Source organism: Grammomys surdaster, unplaced genomic scaffold (assembly GCF_004785775.1).
Source record: "Grammomys surdaster isolate TR1022 unplaced genomic scaffold, NIH_TR_1.0 125635, whole genome shotgun sequence".
NCBI lineage: Eukaryota > Metazoa > Chordata > Mammalia > Rodentia > Muridae > Grammomys > Grammomys surdaster.
Window position 1 is genome coordinate 1,368,914 of NW_021620473.1, and position 20,758 is coordinate 1,389,671.

Below are 20,758 nucleotides of genomic sequence, written 5' to 3' on the forward strand. Positions count from 1 at the left end.
TTTTATAACCAGACACATAAACACACACACACACACACACACACACACACACACACTCACGAAAACTTGACTCCCCTCCCCCAGAATCCATCAGCCACCAGTAGCTCCTCCGTTAGAAGCTCATGAGTTCCTCCTCTTCCGTGCTGGAATGGTGACTGTCTTGATCTCACTCATGTCTCCTGCAGACAATCACAGCTGCTTGAGTGTTCACCAGTTCACTGTCATGTTTAGAAGCCACCATTTTGCCTCATGGGAAGGTTTTTATTAAAAAAGGAAATGTTTCTCACTCTTAGTTTCAATTATTGTAATATAAATATATCTGACGGCTTTGAGATTTTACAAATTATAGAAGCTATTTTGATATTGACCAGGTTAGGGGTACACTGTTGAGGCTGTTCTTAAGTGTGCCAATAGGTATGCCTTTTAATGTCATCACACATCAGTTTCTATGACTGGAAAGGGAAGGACCATTTAGGCAATGTGTCCAAATTAAACTCCATGGGACAGTTCCTCCAAAAGGTCAAAGTGTAAAGCAGAAGTTCGACGTTCGTTCTTTCCTCTGTTTCTACCTCATCTCTCACCATCCCATGCACAGCTATGCGTGCATCTGCACTTGGGGAGAGAAGGCATTTGTGCCAGTGCTGGCCTGTTCATAGTGTTAACAAAGTTCAGTTGAAGGCTCACAAGCTGCTGGCTCCTCCAGTGCTGACGTTGGAGCCTAGTAGGATTTGCTTTCTGAGTCCCTCTTGTTAGCATTGTCTTTGTGCAATGAATTGGATTAGCAGGAGTGTTATTTATCTTTTATTTGAAAAGTGATCTATTTTATTGGATATGTGGATGCACTGGGAGAGGAATGGGTGGTTACGGGTAGGGGTAGCATGTGTCAAAGCTGAGGGAAGCCTTGAATGCCAGCATTGGACTTTCAAATGTCACTTTGCAGTGCCCCTGCTTGGCTTTGAGTAGGACTCAGGCCATCTGAGAATCAGGAAGTGTGGTTTTCCAGGCAATGTCTCACGGCTAAGCAGTTCCAAGTCTGTGTCTCCTGGTGTTGAATTTATAAAACTGAATTAGATGAGATTGGCACATTCAAGTATGACCACAGACAGACATAAATTGGAATATGCACAAGTACAAGTTCTTTACGATACTGCTTTCTCTGCTACATAAAGTAGTAACTGCTTTTTAGCAGTTGTCTGAGGAGAGTTTTTAAGGAAAGAAGAGGTAAGATTTCCCATGTAACTTGCTGCATAAAATAAGATAGAACATAGACTAATGTAGGTTTCTACCAGGGGAGAGTGTACATATTTGGATCCATTTTGCATGCTAGATTTTGAGGTTGGTCCTGGTGGAAGACACAGGAGCAGAGGTCACAGCCTAGAAAGACAAACACTGGTGCTCTAAGGAAGAGGAGAAAACTACCTTGCAGTTCTGTGTGGATAAAGTCTAGAGAATGTTTAAGAAATAATTTCTGCTTCCTTGGTGACTTGAGGAAGAGGAAGAGGGGGCAGTAACTGATGAGAATCAAATAGTCGACTCGTGTTCTCAGAATGCTCTTGTGTAGTAATCGTTTCCACAATGTGATGCGAAGGCTGCCCTGTAGCTCTTAATGCTTAGAAAAATCTGAGGAAAATGAAGTTACCCAAAGGGTTTGTTTAATGTCGATCTTCCAGACTCCCCGACATCCACTGTTGCCCAAGTCTGAATTGTTTTTTCTGTTGATTGGATATGGCTAGTCACTAATTACCTCTGGGAACATTTATAAGTCAACCTCCACTTTGAATAGAGTGATTTAGTACAACTTTGCATTTAATCAATTAGTGGAGTGGTTCAATTCACATACCGAGTGTCTCCCAAATCTAGGTGTTTTTGCTCTTGCCAAGTAAAAAAGTCAAGCAAGCTTTGAGTGGATTTTCAAGTCCCTCCCTGGGCCAATGTAACGCCTGCATCAAGTTGGTCTAGAAAATAGTTAAATAGCCATGTGAGTAGATGTATGTAATGGGGCGAATAAGCTCTGTGTTCCTTCCCTAGATCTGCAGTCCCAACATCCACATTAAAATCAATTCTCTCAATCATGCTTCTTTCCCCATCAGAAGCACAAATGGAAAATGACTAAGAACCTCTTAGGAGCCTTTAGCTGGGGGAGCTAAGTACCCATGGACAAACTGAACTAGGATAATCGGTTAAGACCACCTGGAATTTGCATCCTCTTGGGGTGTTGGGTAATGGTAAAGACTGATTTAAATAAACAACTTGTTTAGAAGAGAAAACTAAAATTTAGTGTTAATTGGAGTTATCATCAGGAGTAGTTCCTAGAAAATACACAATTTTCCTTTAAGAAGATACACAGTGACTATCTACTGTATGTCAAGCACTTGTCAAAACACAAAGGGTATTGTAGTGAAGAATCAGAGGAAAGGAACTGGGAAGATGCTCAGTAGATAAAGCAAGTTCTGGGAAGCATGAGAACTGGGATTCTACTCCTGAGAACCACTAAAGGCTGGCTGAGCATGGTAATCAGCCTGTAAGCCATCAGGAGGCAGAGATAGATGATCCCCAGTAATCTGGTTAGCTAGATGAGCCACATTGTAAGTTCCAGGGTCAGTGAGAGACCTGGTCATGGTTAAAGAAGATACCTGATATCATTTCTGATCTCATGCATATACATGCTTTCATATACACATTCCACACTGAGGTACATATACCTAGTCATGTATACATTGTCAAGAATATGAAAAAGTGAATTAGAAAAAAATACAAATAAATAACTGTAAAGTATATTTCTCTTAGATAACTTAAAATTGATATATTTAAATTTAGAAAAATATTTATACTTTTTTATTTTAAAGGAGTATATATTCAAGGAATACTGATTAAAATTTTGTATATATATATATATATATATATATATATGTATATATATGCATATGTACATACAGTGTCTGAGGTGGCATCAGAGCCTGTTTTGGTCAATTGTAAGCAATCATGTATGTACTGGGAACTGAACCCAGCATATCTTCTGCAAGAGCAGCAAGTTCTTTTAACTGCTGAGCCATCTCTCCAGTTTCAATGTAAGGAATTCAATCTATTTAATCCTTTGTAAAAATGGATGTATGTCATCTGGGCTGGGTTTTTAGTTCTTTTGAGATAAAAGAATATTTTTTCCCTGATTTTCGTTTTTATTTTCTTGACAGTGTATACATGACTATGTATGTATACATACCACAGTGTGGAATGTGTGTAGAAGCATGCATATGACTGAGATCAGAAATGATACCAGGTATCAGGTTGCTCACTAGGTAGTCCTGGTTGGCCTGGAACTCACTATGTACACTAGGCTGGCCTGGAATTCACAGAGATATGGATTTTTCTGCCTCCCAAATGCCAGGATTAAAGCTGTGCAATAGCACACCTGGCACTAGACTGGATGTTCTTTTTTAAAGAAATAATTTCAGCCTTTTGGCTCTTCAGTCGGCACCATGGTGATCAGCAAGAACAAGCGCCTGATGAAAGGTGGCAAGAAGGGAGCTAAGAAGAAAGTGGTTGATCCATTATCTAAGAAGGACTGATATGATGTGAAAGCTCCAGCAACGTTCAATATTAGGAACATCGGAAAAACACTAGTCACAAGGACTCAAGGGACCAGAATTGCATCTGATGGCCTCAAGAGTTGTGTGATTGAAGAGAGCCTTGTCGATGATGAAGCCTACAGAATGATGGAGTTTCATTTAGAAAATTCAGGGTAATTACTGTGGATGTTCAGGGACAAAACTGTCTGACTAACTTCTATGGCGTGGATCTTATGACAAAATGTGCTCCATAGTCAAAGACTGGCAAACCATGATTGAAGCTCATGTTGATGTCAAGACGACCAATGGGTATTTGCTCTGAATTTTCTGTGTTGGTTTCACTAAAACCTACAGCAACCAGATAAGAAAGACATCTATGCCCTGCAACAGCAGGTCTTCCAGATTGAGAAGAAGATGATGGAAATCATGACTCCAGAAGTGTAGACAAATGACCTGAAGGAACTGGTTAATAAACTGATTCCAGACAGTGTAGGGAAAGGCATAGAAAAACCTGGCCAGTCCATTGTCCTTTTCATCATGTCTTTGTTAGAAAAGTAAAAATGTTGAAGAAACCCAAGTTTGAATTGGGAAAGCTCATGGAGCTCCATGGTGAAGGTGGTAGTTCTGGGAAGACAATTGGTGATGAGACAGGTGCTAAGGTTGAACAAGCTGATGAATATGAACCATCAGTCCAAGAATATGTTTAGAATCAAGATTTTTAATTAGTGACAAATAAAAACTCTTATTTGTGAAAAAGGGCAATAATTTCAACTATTGTTTCTAGTCTATATTCCTGTTTACAACCTTAAAAGTTAAGCTCTTTTTTACTGTTATATTGTTGTAAAGAGAGACCATGACAAAAGCAATGGTTATAAAGAAAACATTTAACTGGGGGCTTGCTTATAGTTTTAGAGGGTTAGTCCATAATTATCATAGTGGGAAGCAGACAAGAATGACACTGGAGCAATAGCTGAGAGCTATCTATTCTAATCTACAAGGAAGCAGGGGAGAGGGAAGAAAGGAGTGGAGAGAGAGAGAGAGAGAGAGAGAGAGAGAGAGAGAGAGAGAGAGAGAGAGAGAGAGAGGAAGGGAGAGAAGGGGAGAAAGAGAGGGAGAAAGAGGAGGGACAGATGGAGTGAAGAAGGAAGAGAGAGGAAGACAGGAGCCAGGGCTTGAGTTGGGCTTTTGAAACATCAAAGTCAAGCTCCAGTGACACTGTCCTTCTAAGAAGGTCACACCTCCTAATCCTTCCCAAACAGTTCCACTAACTGTTGGATGTACCAAGCATTCAAATATATGAGCTTATGGAGACCATTCTCTTTCAAACTACCACAGGCTTGTACACTGCCTTTGTATGCACGTTCTATTTTCATATTCTTGGTACAGATTCTCATCTGTAAGAGGTAAGTTCCCTTGACCATACATTAACTGTTGTGGTACACAAAGAGTTTAACTCAGACACCTATGCTTGAGGCTTTGTCTTAGCCCCACTCCATTCATAGCTGTTTTCTGGTATTTCACGAGACTCAAAATGAATATACAAGTTTAACATGATGGAGTTACAGCATTCCTGAAGAGATTCCAAAGAACTTCTGCCAAGATACCATTTGACAGGTATTTTAAATCAACCAGGACAGATGGTGGTCTTGTCAGTTGGTGAATTCTACTTAATAGAATTTTCATTTTTTTTTTCTACTTGGCAGTGCTTGGAGATGAAGATTTGGCAACCGGTTTGGCTGATTGAAGAGTGGATACAAGAAAGGCAGAAATAACCAGGAATATGAGTTTTCATAGGTTAAAACATATTCTCTACGGCCACTTGACCAGGGAAGGGTGTTGTGAATTATATCTACTGAGGCCACAGTGTTCTTTGATGGATGTTGTAATTCTTCTTTTTAAATCTTTATTCCATATAAGTTTTAAAAATACGTATTGTTTTTTAGTTTTTAATATGTGCATGCACATGTGTCAGGATCTGGGCACACGTGCATGAGTACAGGGCCTGTGGAACTAGGTGTGGAGGTCTTCCTGGAACAGAGTTAGACATGCCTGTGAGCAGCCAGATATGGGTTCTGGGAACTGGACTCAGGTCCTCTCCAAGAGCTTTTAACTCCGAGAGCCTCTCCATTGTTTTTAACCACAGAGTCATCCTTCCAGTTGCATAAATGCTCTGATTCTTTTTTCTTTCTTAAAACAAAACAAAACAAAACAAAACAAAGCAACAACTCTTTTATATGTATGAGTGTTTGTCTACTTGTGTATATGTACCCTGTACCCATAGAGACCAAAGGAGGGAATTGAATTTTCTTAGAATTAGAGTTATGGATTGTGTGAGCTACTATATGGGTGCTGGGAATGAAACCCAGGTCCTCTTCAATAGTAGCCAGAGCGCTTAACTGCTGAGCTGTCTCATCAACTCCAAATGATCTGATTCTTAACTGGGACTTATTTTGAACATATTGGGACTAGGTTCCTTTCTGTGTGGGAACAACATTTCTAGAATCACAATGTAAATCAGTAGGAAAATATTATTTTATATGCAGGTATTTTATTTAAATACGACTTTTCCTGGAGGAAGCCAATACATGAAAGAAGGCCAAGAAGTAGTTATAACTAGGCTGGCTCCATGCTCTTGCTTGCAGTCCACTGAACAAACAGCATGGTAGCTTGGAATAGCAGTGCAGAAGTGCTCTGTGTCAGAGAGCAGGCTGAAGCCTGGGCTTGTTCACAGCTGACTCTTTCATCTAACAAGTGATAGATTTCTCCTCATGTCAGTATTTAAGGTTTTTAGCTTCTCAGGGGATTATTTTGCAAAGGAATAGTACAATAGTAAGCAACAGGCTCTTGCTGTATCTCAGTGTCAACAAGTGTCAAAACTTAGTCCTATTTTGCCAAGCTCCAGTAAAGGCCACATCCAAGAACATATGGGCAGCACAAAGAGGACTTTATGGGGTTAAAACAAAAGACATGTAGTTGGATAGAAAGAGAAGAGGAATGGATCTGGGAGGAGTTAGGAGAAATTATGATCGGAATGTGTACATTTCTCCATTAAAATTAGCCACTGGCCTGGGTATGTAGCAGGGTTGGTGGAGTATTTGTCTAGTGTACAGGAAGCCTGGGTTTGATCAGAAGCATCAAATAAACTGAATGTACCAGGTGTTATGATACATGCCTGTAATCACAGCTCTTGGGAGGTAGAGGCAGTCGAATCAAGAGCTCAGAGTCATGCTTAGTTATACTGTGAATTGGAGACCAGCCTTGGGGATAAGAAACTTGGCTTTTGAACAGTAGTAATGAAGCAATGGCCCTGTAGTAATCAAATCTGTATGCGGACTCTCAGTTCTCTCTCTCAGCCTTCTTAGAGGGGACCACTTGTATGCTGACGATGTATTCAAAACCCACTTTGGGGCTGGGGGCGCAGCTCAGGAGGGTAAATGACAGGCATTGGGGAGACAGAAATAGGGAGATTCTGGGGGCTCAGAGGCTAGTCTAGACGGTTTGTGAGCTTCAGGTTCAGTGAGAGACCTAGTGTAACACCCGACCCCCCAACATCCTCAAACCCAAATCCAGAAAAGAAACAGAAAAAGAAAGATGGCAGGTAATTGGGGAAAGACTTTCTGAGATCAGCTTGTGGCTTCTTCGTAGATCTGCATGGGACAGCACACCTGCACACTCCACACCCCTCCTCATACTTATAACCATAACAACCTCATACACAAACTCACTTTGTGTTTGTGTGTGCACCTACTGATTTTATGTTTGTATATTTATATGTGTCTATGTTTGAGGACACATATAAATAGAGAGGCACATGTAGTGTGGCCAGATGTGTATCCCTTGGCACCGTGTTGCCAGGTTTCAGCCCCTACACTGACTCCTGCTAGCTGTATAGTCCTGGAACGTTTCTTTAACTTTGCTTTTTCATTTTCATGTGGATGAGTAAGACCCTTATTTCACAGTGCTGTTATGTGGATGAAGCTGGCTGGACCCCATAGCATTAAAATTTTCTGGGTTTTCTGCATAAGAACCCCCAGTGAATATCAGCTGCTGTACTGGGTGGATTATAAAATTATGTAAATGGTAGTAGAGTGTGGTCCTTCTGAAACTCATTTAGCTCATGCTTTTTTCACAGCATGCAGATTTGATTTGTTGAACTGCTGCATGACTCTACAAGGCATTTATCCACTTCTTATTGATGAGAAGTTGGCTTGGTTCAGATATTTGATAGACAGCCTTGTAATGCACATCTCTAGATATACCCCCTCATTTATAGCTTGTACTTTCTTTTTCTTTTCATTTATTATTATTACTATTATTATTAATTATTATTATTTTAAACATTTAGTATTAGTATTACTAATTAGTATACAGAGTATTAGGTTTCATTATGGCCTGCCCTTCCTTCCTTCCTTCCTTCCTTCCTTCCTTCCTTCCTTCCTTCCTTCCTTCCTTCCTTCCTTCCTCTCTCTCTCTGTCTCTCTCTCTTTCTGTCTCTCTCTCTGTCTCTCTCTCTTTCTGTCTCTCTCTTTCCTTCTTTCTTTCTTTCCTTCTTCCTTCCTTCCTTTCTTTCTTTCTTTCTTTCTTTCTTTCTTTCTTTCTTTCTTTCTTTCTTTCTTTCTTTCAAGTTTCTTTGCTTTATATCATGTATATGTGTGTGCACCTGAGTGTATGTATACGCACCTTGTCATTGCACGTGCTCTCCAAATCAGAAGAGGGCACTGGGTCCCCTAGAGCCAGAGTTACAGGTGGTTGTGACCTGTCACATGGAAAATAAACAAGAGCCCTCTGTAAGAGTAGAAGTGCTCTTGCTGGGCCTGGTGGTGAATACCTTTAATCCCAGAATTCAGGAGGCAGAGGCAGGGGGATCTCTGTGAGTTCAAGGCCAGCCTGGTCTATATCAGGAGTTTCAGGACAGCCAGGGTAACATAATAGAGAAACCCTAACTTAAAATAACAACAACAAATAAATAATAGAAATGGTCTTATCCCCTGTGCCACCCCTCCAGCCCCTCATGATGGCCTTTTCAGATACATTGCTCTTATCAATGCTCTACCCTTCCATCCCACTACTCTGTCCCTCCTGCTGGCTGGTTTCTCTCCTTGCTAGCTCCTCTCCTGCTGTCATGTCCCATGTATTATGTTGTCCTCTTGCTCCAATCCCTAGCCCCCACTTAATACCTCTTTCCCTCATCTCTTATAGAGTCACGACCTATACCACCCCCTTACATAAAAGTAAAAATCTAGAATGTGTATATGAGAGGAAATGAAGTATTTGTGTTTCTGAATCTGCTATATTTTATTTAACACAATGATTTCTTTTTGTTCTTTTTTATTGGATATTTTATTTATTTACAATACAGATGTCATCCCCTTTCCCCATTTCCCCTTCCTAGAATCCCCTATCCTCTACCCCCTCTTCCTTTATGCTTTTATACCATTTTGATTACATGCATGTATTAAGGCCAGTTCTAGGTTGAGGGTCTAGCATTATAATAGATGCAAATAGTTGAGGAACAAGCAATATAATAAACATAAATAGCCAAAGAAAAAGCAAGGCATTAAACCGAATTAGGTGAACACTTCCATGATAACTGTTTCTAAAGGCTTATCAGGATGACCAAAGTATCTGAACTTACTTCCCTATCCTAGCCCAAGGTCATTTTCATGTCCAAAGCCTACTTCCTTGTTCTAGCCTAAAATTTAGATTCCTATCTGAAATTACTTCTTTGTTCTAACCTAATATTTAGATTCCTGCCTGAGATTACTTCTTTGTTGTAGCCTACAATTTAGATTCCTACCTGAAATTACTTCTTTGTTCTAGTCTAATGTCAGATTCCTGCTTGAAGCCTACTTCCTTGTCCTTGGCCAATGTCATATTCCTGGCAAGCAGCCTATTTCCTTGTCCTTGGCTCATGTCAGCTTCTTGGCAAGCAGCCCCAAAGGCTCTCCACCTCTCCCCATTTTTTATTTCATTAACAAGACTGAGCTTGTCTTAGGTCGTTCTGACAAGAATGCCTTCCTTACTCATTATGGAATATGCATTATCAAAGGCAATGCACTTCTGTCTTAGGTTGGTAAGGCTCTGTGCAGAATCTTACCTGTTCTTGGCTTGCCAGACTGTTAATTTAAAAACTCTGTCTGGGGGTCTATTTTCAGGTTTAAGCCATGTACTTTGGCTGCCAACATGTTGATGCTAACACAATGATTTCTTGATCCCTCCATTTTCCTGCAAATGTTATGATCTCATTTTTTTCTTTATGGGTGAGTAAACTCCTGCATGTATGTGTAGTACATTTTCTTTATCCATTCATCTGTTGTTGGACATCTAGGCTGGTTCCATTTCCTAGCTGTTGTGAACTGAGCAGCAATGAACATGGATGTGCAGGTCTCTCTGTGACAAGGCTTAGGGTCCTTTGTGCATATGCACAGATGTGCACATCCCTAGGTGCAGTTGTGCTATTTTCAGTGTTTTGAGGGGCCTCCATTCTGATTTTTATAGCATCTATGCCAGTTTGTACTCCCACACACATCAATAAAGAGACCCTTTCCCCACATTCTCATTGACCTTTGTTAATTGTTTGGTTGATGTTAGGCATCTGACTGTGGTAAGATGGAATCGCAAAGATACTTTACTTTGCATTTCACAAATGGCTCTTACAATTCTAAGAAACATACCTCACTACAGAGAACATTCTTTAAGGAGGTCCATTATTGCTCAACAGCCCATGATAAATCTGGTCTTAGGCCTGATCACCCTCAGAGATGGGAGAGTGAAGGCTACCCTTGTGGGGCTCCAATGGGATCATCTTGAAGGCTAACTGATTCAATGCATGCTTGTCCATTCCCACCAGCCCTCCAGTTTCACTGGCCCTCTTGTTGTTCCTTGGGTGTTCTGAGACCTCCCCTAGATCATTCTGTCACTCCACCTTGTCTCTTCCTCACACTTGGTGTTGGCACAAATGCCACTTTCTCATGGAGGCCCTCTAGGACCATCTCACTCTTAGGACCTTCTGCTTTGTTTCCTGTCACTTCTTGTCTGACCCTTCAAAATTCTTACCATGTACTGAAATTACAGATTTCTCTGTTTTTACTTTTATTTTTTACCCCTAGGAAATCATGGATAAGTCTGTATTAGTTAGAGTTTTCCAAAGGAACAGAACTGATAGTGTATTTGTATGTATAAGTGTACATGTACATATATGTGTGCATATGCATATGTATGTGCATATATATATGCATTTATATACATATATATGTATGTACATATATGGGATTTATTTGAGTGGCTTACAGGCTGTGGCTTGAATTGTCTAATGATGCCTGTGTCCTAACAAGAAAGTCCAAGGATCTCATATTCATTCAGTCTATGAGACCGGATGTGTCAGCAGTACAAATCTTGGGCTAGAGTCTCCCAGAATTCCTTGGAAGCTTCCAGTCTTCAGTCTATATTGGAATCACAAAGAAGTAGGTTCTAACACCAGTGAAGAAATGCTTCAGCAACAGGATAGACAGACTTTCCAGAGAGAGTGAAGGCTAGCAGAAAAGAAGCAAAAGTTTCCTTCTTCCATGTCCTTTTATGAGGGCTGTCATTAATATGTGTTGTCCAGATTTAGGGTGGGCCTTACACTTCTGATGAGCCAATCAGAACATACTGCACAGGCTGTATTCGGCAGCTTGGGGTTTACATGATTCCAGGTGCAGTCAAATTGACAACCAAGATTAGCCATTACGAAGTCCATGACTATTTTTTCCTGGCATATATCAGTTTCTAGACCATAACTATCCCATACAGTTGGTGTAATGGCTATTCCTGGTTGTCAACATAACTATATCTGGAATGAACTACAATCCAGAATTGGAAGGCTCACCTGTGATCCAGAACTTGAGGCTGGGAGATACAAGTTTCTGAGCTGGATCTTGGCATTGAGATCTTGAGACATAATGGCTATGAATCCCAGAAGACTTAGGCAAGCCAGTAAGTAACAACTCTCCATGGCCTCTGCATCAGCTCCTGCTTCCTGACCTGCTTGAGTTCCAGTCCTGAATATCTTTGGTGATTAACAGCAATGTGGAAGTGTAAACTGAATAAACCTTTTCCTTCCCAACTTCCTTCTTGGTCATGATGTTTTGTGCAGGAATAGAAACCCTGACTAGGACAGTTGGTATTTAAGGAAGATTTGTTCAGGTAAAATTTGCTCAATAAAGTTTCAATTTTCTGTGTCTTAGATTTCTATTGCTGTGACAAGGCAACATAGACTAAAGCATGGAGAGGAAAGGGTTTATTTTATCTACGACTTTCAGGTTAGCACTCAATTACTAAGGGAATTCAGGGCAAGCATTTAAGGCAAGAACTTGGAAGCAGAGGAACATGGAGGAGTGTTGCCAACTGGCTTTCTCAGCCTGCTTTCTTACACAACTCAGGACCACCTATCTAGAGGTGGCTCCATCCATAGTTAGTTGGACCCTCCTGCATCAGTAATTTGTCTACACATCCACATTTGTCTACAGGTCAACCTATAGAGGCATCTACTGTATTCAGAGTCTTTCTTCTCAAATGACTGTATTTTGTGTCAAGTTGACAAAATATAACCAACAACACAACTTAGGATCTTGATGAAAAAGTCTTAAGTTCTTTGGTAGGGGTATTTATGGACAGCTTTCCAAGTCCCCGCCTTCCTTTACCTGGTTATTTAGATTGGTCCTGTCAGAAATTTTCTGCCTTGCTCCTCATCATGGTCTCTTACAGTTTTGATAGTTTAAGCCCCAGATGGTATTTGCTGTCACAAACTGAATACGATACTTCCAATGTGGTCTAACCAGGACATGGCTGACTGCCCTCTCCTTGTTCAAATTCCCTGGTTCCTGTTTCTGTAGCTGGGTCACAGCTGATGATGAACTTACTGTGGCCCAAAGCCCCACAGAGATTTGTTTGTTTCTCTCTGGTTTCACGGAGCTCCCCCTTCTCTTTTCTCAATATTATGCAGTTGTTTTTGAGCCACATTTATGTCCTTATGTTCATTACCATTAAATTTCATTGCCAGCCATAAAAGGAGAGAGGGTAGGATTAAATCACCAAGGTCACTTGCTGCTTTTCAAAATAAAATCAGTTATTGCACTGGAACTTTCTGTGACGGTAGAAGGCCTCTACACTCTCTAGCCCTGTGGTTTAAGTCACATGTGGCCAAGGAGTTGAACTTTAAACTTTATGTTGCTTTAATTATTTTGAGGTTAAATTTATGTTATTATCATAGGGAATAGTTATTGAATCAGACAGTACTATTCTAAATAAAATTAATAGACATTCAAGAGCTGGTGAGGCCTGTATAGAACATTAGGAGAGACCCACACAGCAGAGAGGATGGGCTGTTTTGGGTTACAAATATTTATTTAATGTTCTTTTATTTGATAAAATTTTCTCTTTACATTATTGAATAGATGTGCCATCTATAGTTCTAATTGCTGGGAATACAGCTTTGAAGAGGTCTCATTTAGTGGCCTCTCAGGACTCCTTGTTTGCTCTTATGGACCTCAACCATGGTATATTTACATAAATTAGGAAGCTTCAAAGGATTCTGGTGACAAGACTGGGGGTATAGCTCAGTGGTAGAGGCCTTGCTTAGTATATGCAAGGGCCCAGGTCTGATATCTAGTACTTCTCTAGCCCCTACATTTTGATGCTGTGTCTCTGCACCGAAGACCATCTTTCATATCATCTGATGCGAATTTTTATAGTCTTGGGAAAACCACACTGGTGAGCCAGTCAACAATCAGGGTTAAGAAATCTTCTCTTCTAGGGAAAGGGAGGTCCCTTCTTGATAAACAGCTGGAAAGAATAACATTTGGAGTTCTACTTTGAAGGAGAAATTTTCTGCATATTGTAAAATATTCCACTTGATAGCTTGGCGTAGCTTCATCATCCATTCTCAACCAAGAAAGACAAATGCCCTGGAACTTAGTGAACCATGAAATCAATCACATGGCCTTATTTGTTGTGTAATGATGTGAAACCGACAAACATTTAATCAAGATAAGCTATGAGTGTTTTTTTCCTGGCAAAAATGGATGGTAAGTCTTCAGATGAGATTTTAGTCCCCAGGATTTTTACATTGATCATTCTAACCAGTCTAGAGTCTTGTGACTCTAGAACTCAGCCTTAATGGCACAAGAAGAATTAAGATCTGGACATTTGTGAGGTGCAAGGATTAATGACTTGCATCCTCTAAGGAGGAGGAGATTGGTGGCTATGACATTCAGTATAGATTGGGCTTTAATGTGACTAATAACAAGGCTTCATTTCTCTGTGTTTATTATGAGGCATCTGAGGTTTTGGAATAAGCTGGCAGAACATCCTTTGTATAGCTTGTTATTGTTGCAGAGCATCAGGGTCCTTGAAACCTTTGTTTAGAAGCACATGTTTTTTACATGAAGGAAGTTTTATGGCCATTCAAAGAGGTAGTCTACCCCAGGAGAAGGAAGGAAAGATTTGTGAATGACACATATCATTATGATCTTTTGTTTTTATTGCAAATAATTTATTCCATTGATTTTCAACACAAAATAAACTCTTCTGTTTCTGTCTAAAGACACTACCCAAAAGTCTTATTAATCATGATGACAGCAATAAATTCTGAGATCCAGTAATGGGCTAACGTGAGGCATACTTGACTCTTCTTACCTCAGGTAGTTAGATACTTATCAATTAATATGACATATTATCTTTTATATTTTGGAAAAGGAGAAGAATGAGTTATGTATTAGTTACTTCTGGTGGTGCTTGGAGATTCACTGGGACAGATGTTGTAAAGTCCCCTTACTTTAAGGGTTAGTCAGATTTAATTACTTTAGGAAGTACTCAAGAAAGTAGATTTATAAAGAGGAAGGGTTCAGTGTTGGAAGCTCCACTCAGTGATCAGTTGGACTTATTATTTTGTGTCTGTGGTGAGGGAGGTTATGATGGAGGGAGAGCATGCCAGGATAAAAATGTTGACCTCATGGCCAGATAAAGAGAAGGGGTGGGGGATGGAGAGAGAGAGGGGGAAGAAAGGGAGGAAGATGAGCTCAGGAACTCAGTGCCCTCCAAGGATACTCTCTCAGTCTAAAGGTCTGTCATAAATCCACGAATCTACTTCTCCTAAAGTCTATTTCTTCCTAAATAGCACCACACCGGAGTCCAAACCTTTGACATAGGATTTTTGGGATCAGTCAGATCCTAAGACAGTGTTTCTGAACCTGTGGGTTATGATCACTTTGGGAGTTGCATATCAGATACCTTGTGTATCAGATATTTATATCATGGTTCATAATAGTAGCAAAGTTACAGTTAGGAAGTAGCAACAAAAATAATTTTGTGGCTGGTGGTCCCCACAACACAAGGAACTGTATTAAAGGATCAGAGCATTAGGAAGGTTGAGAACTACTGCTCTAAGATCTAGTAAGAAAGCACACACAGCTTTTTACTTCCTGGAAGTAGATCTTTGGTTTCTCTTCTGAGGAAAGGGGGGATTTTCTCATTCCCATTATACCGTGTTGTAGCTGAAAAGCTCTCAATCCATTTTTACTCAGAGCTGGGGTCTTGGAATCCTCTGACTAGGAATGGAGAGAGAATGAAGAGGGGACAGACACACAGACACATGTGTAGAAAAGCTGGGATCAGGTGGGGTGTGTACTCTCTGAAGGACAATATCTTCTTTCCATGTACCCTGGAACCTCAGCATGTTTATTATGTACAGTGTGGGGGGGCAGGGGGAGGAGTTAGCTAATGGCAATAGGAAGCCTCTGTAGGTTTCTTTCAGACTGTGAACGTCCAGGAGGAGAAAGCCACAGTTGCTAGTTGTACACATTGACCACTTGCTTGCACTCAGGCCTTGGAGGAAAGCTTGACCATTCCTCTGAGTTTGGTCTGTATGGGGAACAGCTTTGCCACTTTCCCACGGGTCTGAAGCTTTGGTCTTTGTCATGGCTGTACCCATTTCAATGACACACATTCACCCAGGACTTCTCTTACCAGGGCTTCCTCCACTCTCCATAGGGCTTGGGTGTTAGTTTGTTACCTAAGTGACAGTTATTTGCAATAAAAGATAGCTACGATCTTTTTTTCTTAAGTAAAAATGAGTAATATTTGGTTCTTTTTATCATAAAAAATTCTAATCAGTTTTTTATGTGGAGAGGCATACCCATATTTTTCATTGACTACCTTGAATCTGTGGGGGTTTCATGAAAACCCAGAAGCCCTTTTTTTCTTTCTTTCTATTAACAGCTGAAAAGGCTCATTGGTACTTGTAAAATGTGTTCAGATGTTTTAACAATGGGTAGGTTGTCTGACCTCTTGACTTAATCTTTGCCTTGAGGCTGAGTTTTAATTGGTTTGTCCAGAGTCCATCTCAATTTTCTCTTTTATTGTTGAAGATGAGAAGGACTTGTCTCTCTCAGCTCTACAAGCCCTGAATTTCGTGGCTCTCTATCCTCTTTCATTTCCATTTAAAAAGAAGCCAGTTCTTCTCTGCTCCCACCTTGTATCAGTGTGCAGAAAGACTCCATGACAAAACACTGTACACTGGGCGTCTTAAGCCACAGAAATTATTTCCAGTTCTAGACAATAGAAGTCCAAAATTAAAGTGTCTGTGGGGTTAGCTCCTTCAGAGGGTTGTGAAGGATTACTCCTCTGGGTCTCGATTATTGGCTTGTAAACATTAGTCCTCTTCCATTACACCACTCCTCCCTCTGTGTACCTCTGCTAGGTCCTGGGACCAAAGCCAAAGTCCTTTTAAAAAACCCATTGCTGTAAAGTTCTGTTCACAATTTTCCTATACTTACTGAAAACTATAGGAATGCTCTATTATGTTACTCTGTCCCTCACAGTGATCTGACACTCCACTTTTCCTGTGCCAAATTTTTCTTTTATAGGAAACTTGCTGTATCAGGTTACAACTTCCCTTAATGACCTAATTTTAGTTTCATTAACACTTTGAAGACCTTATTTCCCAGTAAAGCAGTATTCCAAAGAAGTAAGGAATTCTCAACGTAAAGTACAAATGGGGAAAGAGAAGGCACAATTCAACAAACAACACATCTTTTTGTTCTTGTTCCTGTCAAATATTGCTAATGGTAACCACTACTACCTGACATTTTGTTTTCCAAGTTTATCAGGTAAGTTTTTCTGTTACAATTTATTCAGATGACAGCTTTACCAAATGTGGTCCTACATTTGTAAAATAGGAATTAATAGCAATCTAGCTTTCAGTGATAGTTTCTTTTCTGTCCCTTGCCTGGCCCCAGAAGCCAGTGCTACATGTCCTTAGCTTGCTATATGTTGTGGTGACACCCTACTTCTGGTACCAGTTTCTGTACCAGCACAAAGGCTGGGGTGTTGCAATAAGGAATTCTGAAGTTTCAGTGGCACCCAGTGTCAAAGCTTGCTTCTTGCCCATGACATATGTCTGTTGTGAATTCACTACCTTTTGCCTTCACATTTCTTTCTCTGCAGACCAGTTGTTCTCAACCTTCCTAATGCTGTGACCCCCTTAATATCATTCTTTATGTGGTAGTGATGCTCAATAGTAAACGTTGCTTCATGACTGTAATTTTGCTACTATTATGAATCATAATGTAATGCTAATATCTGTGTTTTCTGATGGTTTTAGGTGACCCCTATGAAAGGATCATTCAGACACCAAAAGGGGCCATGACCCACAGGTTGAGAACTGCTGGTCTAGCACCAGTGTTACTGCTGTCAGGAGGCTGACACAGAAATTTGCTGTAGTGAATTGTGGGAAAACAAAGAAGTGTCCTCTTAAAACTATCACTTAGGTTTTAAGAGGTGTCCCCAGGCTCTTAAAGCCACTATTTCTAAATGGTACATGTCATTTCTTTACCAATTTCATTGGCTAAAGAAGCCTTCTGGCCAAGCCTTAGGTTAAAGGAGATAGACACTTCAGTTCTCTCCAGGGAGTTCTACAGATGTTTTTCTGCATGGTGAGTGACAGTCAGTTCAGGGAGATAGAAGACTGAAGTAGTAGTAGCTGAGGTAAAACAAGACAAAGACTCTGGTTTTGTACTAGAATCTAGAGGAGTGTATTTTTTATTAGAGACCTTACATAGTAACATTGGGGGTAGGAAGGTCTGTAGAGGGGGCATAGCTGATGTAGCAAGCTGTTTTCCAAAACTTCATAATGCAGTTCTACACTTAGCTGTGTGACTTTTGTCATTTCTCACCTGTCCAAAGTATCATCTCTGTGTCTAGAATTCTTTGACTGTATCATCCATCCATGTAGCTGTGTGACTTTCTGAAAGTTACTTATACAGTGTTCCTCAGTGTTGTGGGCTTTAGATTTCAGAATTCCTCTACTAGAAACACAAAAATCTGGATGCTCTAGGTTTTTATATAAAAAGGTATAAAATTCGCTTATAATCTAACAATGTATTTGTGTCCTGAATGTACTTGTCATCTCTGGATTACTTTATAATGAAAATTCTCTACAAATAGTTGCTAAGGTATATCATTTAGAGCAAGAGTCTCACCCTTGCTAATGCTACGACTCTTTAATATAGTCCCTCATGCTGTGGTGACCCCCAACCATAAAATTATTTCATTGTTTCTTCATAATTGTAATTTTGCTACTGTTGTCAATTATAATGCAAATATCTGATATGCACTCCCCGTGAAAGGGTCATTCCACCTCAAAGGGGTCACCACCTAGGTCTACAGGTTGAGAAACACTGGTTTACTGAATCATGAATAACAATGAGAAATATATGTATTCTGTGCAAATGAAATTTTTTTTGCAGAATACTTTTGGTCTTTGGTTAGTTGAAGTTATGTGTTGAACCCAGAACAATCAATCAATCAACCAATCAGTCAATCAGTTAATTAATTTTTGAGATAGGGTCTCACTGTGTACTTTTGGCTGGCCTAGAATTTGCTATATAAACCAATCTGACCTCAAACATATTTGCTTGCCTCTGCTTTTCAAGTCTTGGTATTGAAGGTGTGTACTACCACCCTTGGCCCAGTTTTTAATTTATAAAATTAATTTATTCTTTGCTATTTTTATATGTATGGATAATATATTCTGGTTAGATCACTACTCTGCCTAATCTTATTTTCCTCATCATCCAACCAGTCTCCCTCCCATTACTGTCTGTTTCCAGGACTTGTCTCCTGTGTTCCCAGCCTTGGGGAGGGAAGAACTTTGTGTGTTTAAAGGATTTCCTGGCACTTGTGGGTTGTCGCCTTCCTAAGGAACCTCTACGGTGAACAGGAATGTTTCAGTGGGGAGGATACTGATTTACAACAGCAGCCATAGTCTCTAGAGATGTTGGTAGCAGCAAGAAGGCTGCTCACCTTCAGATGAAGGAAGCCGATGCTAAGGTCCTCTATGAAAGCAGGAAACAATCTCTCTTTAGTTTCTTACTTTACAGATGAGGAAACGGGTGCTTAGGATAGCACAGAATCCATTGAACAGTATAAGCCTTGTCACTTCCAGAAGCAGAATTAACATCTCCATTTAGAGGAGTCAGTTTTGACATTTCTTTCTATTAAAAGTGTTTTTTTTTTATTGAGTCCTTGTGAGTTTCATGGCATGTATTCCAGTCCCATTCATCTCCTCTTCCCCTCATATTTGTCCTCTGCCCTTGCAACCCCCCCAAAAGACACAAATAAGCAAGCAAGCAAGCAAGCAAACAAATAAACAAAACAAAGCATAGAAAACATCTTGTCATGGAAGCTGTAGCATGTCACAGTGTGTTCCACAGTATACCTCTTTGTTTTCTTCACTTGCAAATGTTCATTGCAATGAGTTCTGGCTCAAGGTCTCTGGCTTCTATGACACCATCAATATTGAATCCTCACTGGGACTCCACCCAGTTACCTGTTGTTGCCCTGTGTCATAGAGATCCTGCAGCTTTGGATCAGGAGGACCAGTCTTTTCGTGTGCCCCAATAGTTCCCAGATAATGTAGTTTTGGGGATGGGCCAACTCAAAGTCTTAGATCTGGGCCTGGGTGGCAGCTATAGTGGTCAGTGTACCAGCTCTCCCTTATCCACACAAAATAGGGTGAGCTCTCCCTCCAGCACTGTAGGCTACCTGATGCCACGGGAGGCAGTATCCCACTCATGCCCTTGGAGTGACTTATCCATAGCCATGACTCCAGAGCCAGTTCCATTGTGCTGCTCAGCCAGGTCCAGGACCTGCTCTTTTGAGTGCTACAGGCTGTGAGGGGCAGGGCTAGTTCTGCATAGCCTTTGGACATCCAGATGGTCCCAGGTGGCTACCCAGACCAGGGAAGTTCCCATGGTCTCTAGTGGTAGTGTGAGCCATGAACATCGACATTGACCCCTGCTGCTGCATAACAATGCACCCAGACATGGCCCTCAGCAGAAGCATGGGTTGGGCTTTCACCATGGTCTCAGGTGGTATGGCGGGCCACTCACAACAGGCTACTCCTCTCTACCCTTAGGTCTCCAGTTCTCTCTTCATAATGCTCATATTGTTCCCTCTCATCTGTCCACCATAGACTTGCTTGTTGTAGTGGCTCCTGCAGCAGGTGAGCCACACAGCTGGAGGGCCTCTGAGTGACCTCTTCTGTCTGCACTGTGTGGAATGGTAGCAAGTGGGCTTCTAGGTGTCTATAGCAGCTGTGTGGTGAGAGGGTATACGGACACTATGATGCCTTCCTCCTCTGACACCACATGGCTTGGTGGCAGACAAGCCTCTGTGTGTCTATGGCCTGCCCAAGCTGTGTGGCAGCAGGCAGGTCTCTGGGTGTCTCTCTCTGCTCATGCCACATGGCATAACAGTGGGTGGGTCTCTGGATGTCTTCCTTCTCTGGGATTGCACTGAGTGGCAGCAGGCAGGGCTCTGTATGTCTGAGTTTTGACATTTAAACTCAGATTATCAGCTAAATTTTAGTTCATTTATGTCCATCCATCTATCCATCTAGCCATCCTTCCCTCTGTCCGTCTTTACATCCATATATCTACTCATTCATTCATCTACTCTCTCACACGTCTACCCACATACTCTTTCATGTGAAGAGTATTTATCCACCCACACACCCATTGATCCATAAATCTATCATTCACTGATCCATCCATCCATCCATCCATCCATCCATCCATCCATCCATCCATCTATCCATCCACTTGTCCATCCATCCATCCATCCATCCATCCATCCATCCATCCATCCATCCATCC

General features: G+C 40.9%; 1 protein-coding gene and 1 pseudogene across 3 annotated transcripts in view; both read left to right on the forward strand.

The window, feature by feature from the left end:
* Nell1 (neural EGFL like 1) overlaps positions 1–20,758 on the forward strand; it is an 829,837-nt gene that overhangs the window by 26,863 nt on the left and 782,216 nt on the right. The gene's annotated exons all lie outside the window — the stretch shown is intronic.
* On the forward strand, positions 3,477–4,273 carry LOC114638866 (annotated as a pseudogene).